Below are 4802 nucleotides of genomic sequence, written 5' to 3' on the forward strand. Positions count from 1 at the left end.
TGATCACTACGTACTAAATAGTAACAAGAATCGGTATAATTGATAGGGAGGAATTCCTGAGACCTGGAACTTCAGGGCCAAGAGGTCATAGATTTAAACTAACTAAACAGTTAAAGATGCCGAAGAAATATAAGAAAATTCACTTTCGCAAAAAGAGTGGTAGACGGTTGGAAAACGTTAGGTGAGAAGGTGGTGGAGGCCAAGACCGTCAGTAGTTTCAGAGCGTTGTATGACTAAGAGTGCTGGGAAGACGGGTCACCACGAGCGTAGCTGTAACTACACTTAGGTAATTAAACTTAGGTAATTACAAGTGGAATGCATTTAACAGGTGAAATGCACCAGGAAATGATGTGGTGAAGGCTGACTCCATACACAGTTTCAAATGTAGATATGATAGAGCCCAGTAGGCTCAGGAATCTGTACATCAGTTGATTGACAGTTGAGAGGCGGGACCAAAGAGCCAGAACTCAACCCCCGCAAGCACAACTAGGTGAGGTCACGCACACACACACACACACACACACACACACACACACACACACACACACACACACACACACACACACACACACACACACACACACACACACACACACACACACAAACACACACACACACACAAAGACGCAAGCGCACACACTCACAATAACTCCCGTGTTGTCTAGTGGCTAGGATACGCGGCTCTCACCCGCGAGGCCCTGGTTCGATTCCCGGCACGGGAAACCATTTTTTTATGGTCTACAGTGCGCAGAATACTATGATTTGATTGTTTTGTTTATTGTTTATTCAAATTCAGGTAAAGTACATACATACAAGGGGTGATACAAATATTGATGAATTTATAGATAGAGCTAGTACATACAATGCCTGAAGCCACTATTACGCAAAGCGTTTCAGGCAGGAAAAACACTAAAGACTAAAACTTAATACTAATTGAGATTAAAGTATAAAATGTGCTGAGAAAATATAAAAATAAAAAAGGGGGAACATGGCAGAAAAACAGAAAAAATACAATTTGGTTGACAAACAGCATTTCTTAAAATATAACAAACATGGGTTGACATTATAGGGGTAAGATAGGTTACAGGGAGTTAATTAGGTAGGGCTTAGTTTTTATCTTAATCTTTTTATCTTGTCTAAGTACAGACCAAGGAAACTTTCCATCATTTTTATTGCTAATGTTTACATTTATTTATTTATTTATATACAAGAAGGTACATTGGGTTTGTGAGAATACATAGCATAGTACAGTAATTACACTCTTGTAAAGCCACTAGTACGCACAGCGTTTCGGGCAGGTCCTTAATCTAACAGATAATTTTAAGTAGGCAAATTCTATCAGAATTAATAAAATGATAACAAATTCATTGCAAGAAAAAAATGAGATGAGAGAGATTAGTAAGTATATTAAAGCACATTGGTATATTAAAGCTCTGATTGATTACATTGACAGCTTGATTGGAAATTTAAACAAGATTAATAGACACCATACAGCAGATTGACAGCACATATAAGAAGACAGCAATGATCGCAATGATAAAGATGTTCAGATTGGGTACATAAAGATTGGAAGATTGGGAAGCAATAGATACAGTGCAGTTTTAAAGCAAAAGGTAAAAAACTATGAAGATGAAATTAGGCATTTTTTAATATTGTTTTTGAATGATGCAAAAGTTGGACAGCTTTTCAATTCAAGTTGGACAGTTGATGGCCATTCTATGGAAGGTATTTTACGGGGCTTTGCGGCTTAATGGACAGCTTTCGGGATTCGTAGTCTTAAGGGCGCGGGTTCCATTCCCGGCCGAGGAGGAAACAAATAGGAAGAGTTTCTTTTCACCCTACAGGCCCTGTTCACCTAACACTAATTTGGTACCAGGGAGTTAGACAGCTGCTGCGGGTTTCTTCCTGGGGATGTGTGCGTGTGTTAGAGAGAAATATATAGTAGACTATAACAGAGGAAAAATTGATTAGTTAGAAAGGCGGGGTCCAAGAGCTAAATAGCTCGACTCTGCAGATACAAATACAAATTGTAAATACACACACACACACATATGTTTGCGGTGACTGTGTGGATAGCACGCTGGACACGTAATCCTGTGGCACGGGATCTATTCCGGGCGCCGGCGTGAAACAAAAATGGTCAGAGTATCTTTCACCCTGATGCCCCTGTGACCTAGCAGTAAATAGGTACCTGGGATTTAGGTACCAGTTGTTATCGGCTGCTTCCTGGGTGTGTGTTAAAAAAAAAAAAATAGAAGTTAGTAACAGTTGATGATTGACAGTTGAGAGGCGGTCCGAAAGAGCAGAGCTCAACCCCCGCAAACACAACTAGGTGAATACAACTAGGTGAATTCACACACATACACACACACACACACACACAAACAGACACACAGAAGCAGTGATGGCCGAGTGGTTAAGGCGTCTGACTAGAAATCAGATGGGATCTTCCCGCGTAGGTTCGAATCCTACTCACTGCGAAAACACGGGTTTTCACGACTTTTGTTAGGCATAAAGAAAAAATATTCAGCGGGTGTGTGGTGACCATATCTTAGGAAGCACATCAACAAACTGGAAAATGTGCAAAGACATGCTACTAAGTGGCTCCCAGAACTGAAGGGCAAGAGCTACGAGGAGAGATTAGAGGCATTAAATATTCCAAAACTAGAAAACAGGAGAAAAAGAGGTGATATGATCACTACGTACTAAATAGTAACAAGAATCGATATAATTGATAGGGAAGAATTCCTGAGACCTGGAACTTCAGGGCCAAGAGGTCATAGATTTAAACTAACTAAACAGTTAAAGATGCCGAAGAAATATAAGAAAATTCACTTTCGCAAAAAGAGTGGTAGACGGTTGGAAAAAGTTAGGTGAGAAGGTGGTGGAGGCCAAGACCGTCAGTAGTTTCAGAGCGTTATATGACAAAGAGTGCTGGGAAGACGGGACACCACGAGCGTAGCTGTAACTACACTTAGGTAATTAAACTTAGGTAATTACAAGTGGAATGCATTTAACAGGTGAAATGCATTAGGAAGTTATGTGGTGAAGGCTGACTCCATACACAGTTTCAAATGTAGCTATGATAGAGCCCAGTAGGCTCAGGAATCTGTACACCAGTTGATTGACAGTTGAGAGGCGGGACCAAAGAGCCAGAACTCAACCCCCGCAAGCACAACTAGGTGAGGTCACGCACACACACACACACACACACACACACACACACACACACACACACACACACACACACACACACACACACACACACACACACACACACACACACACACAAAGACGCAAGCGCACACACTCACAATAACTCCCGTGTTGTCTAGTGGCTAGGATACGCGGCTCTCACCCGCGAGGCCCGGGTTCGATTCCCGGCACGGGAAACCATTTTTTTATGGTCTACAGTGCGCAGAATGCTATGATTTGATGGCCATTCTATGGAAGGTATTTTACGGGGCTTTGCGGCTTAATGGACAGCTTTCGGGATTCGTAGTCTTAAGGGCGCGGGTTCGATTCCCGGCCGAGGAGGAAACAAATAGGAAGAGTTTCTTTCACCCTACAGGCCCTGTTCACCTAACACTAATTTGGTACCAGGGAGTTAGACAGCTGCTGCGGGTTTCTTCCTGGGGATGTGTGCGTGTGTTAGAGAGAAATATATAGTAGACATAACAGAGGAAAAATTGATTAGTTAGAAAGGCGGGGTCCAAGAGCTAAATAGCTCGATTCTGCAGATACAAATACAAACTGTAAATACACACACACACACACATATGTTTGCGGTGGCTGTGTGGATAGCACGCTGGACACGTAGTCCTGTGGCCCGGGATCTATTCCGGGCGCCGGCGTGAAACAAAAATGGTCAGAGTATCTTTCACCCTGATGCCCCTGTGACCTAGCAGTAAATAGGTACCTGGAATTTAGGTACCAGTTGTTATCGGCTGCTTCCTGGGTGTGTGTTAAAAAAAATAGTAGTTAGTAACAGTTGATGATTGACAGTTGAGAGGCGGGCCGAAAGAGCAGAGCTCAACCCCCGCAAGCACAACTAGTTGAATACACACACACACACACACACACACACACACACACACACACACACACACACACACACACACACACACACACACACACACACACACACACACACACATACAGGTGGAATACATGTAACAGATGGAATGCATTAGGTAGTGATGTGGTGGAAGCTGACTCCATACATTCCATACACAGTTTCATATGTAGATATGATAGAGCCCAGTAGGCTCAGGAATCTGTACACCAGTTGATTGACAAGCGGGACCAAAGAGAAAAAGCTCAAGCCCCGCAAGCACAAATAGGCGAGTACAAATAGGTGACTACACATACACACTCATACACACCCTCACATACACACTCAACGTGAGATTTCGAGGATGTGAAATGAAAGAAGTGGGAGTACCAGAAGACTTGGTCCTTGTTGACAAACTCCAGGGAAACAAAGGATTACTGGTATTGAATTCCAACAACTTAAGGTAATAAAGATAGGCGAGAGAGAATATGGTACCATAATGTGGTATATAAGACCATGTGGTATACACCCCATTAGGGAAGGCATCTACAGAAAACGTTAAGAGAGTTTGAGTGTGAATAAGTTCACCCCTCGAGCCGGAGGCACACACGTGTAGGATAACATTGGCAGCACATGCAAAGCTGACAATCATTAGAACATCGTTTATTAACGTAAATCAGGAGTCCTTCAAGGCAATCAACACAACATTTGTTAGGTTAAAACTCGAATATGCAACATCACCGTGGAT

General features: G+C 42.5%; 3 non-coding genes across 3 annotated transcripts; all 3 read left to right on the top strand.

Moving 5' to 3' along the window:
* Positions 1 to 650: 650 nt before the first annotated feature.
* TRNAE-CUC (transfer RNA glutamic acid (anticodon CUC)) lies at positions 651 to 722 on the top strand. Its single transcript has one exon. It is a non-coding gene; the product is annotated as a tRNA-Glu (tRNA).
* Positions 723 to 2398: 1676 nt separating this feature from the next.
* Positions 2399 to 2480, top strand: TRNAS-AGA (transfer RNA serine (anticodon AGA)). The gene has a single exon. It is a non-coding gene; the product is annotated as a tRNA-Ser (tRNA).
* Positions 2481 to 3320: 840 nt separating this feature from the next.
* On the top strand, positions 3321 to 3392 carry TRNAE-CUC (transfer RNA glutamic acid (anticodon CUC)). Its single transcript has one exon. It is a non-coding gene; the product is annotated as a tRNA-Glu (tRNA).
* The last annotated feature ends 1410 nt before the right edge of the window (positions 3393 to 4802 follow it).

This window comes from Procambarus clarkii, chromosome 18 (genome assembly GCF_040958095.1).
Source record: "Procambarus clarkii isolate CNS0578487 chromosome 18, FALCON_Pclarkii_2.0, whole genome shotgun sequence".
NCBI classification, from domain to species: Eukaryota; Metazoa; Arthropoda; class Malacostraca; order Decapoda; family Cambaridae; genus Procambarus; species Procambarus clarkii.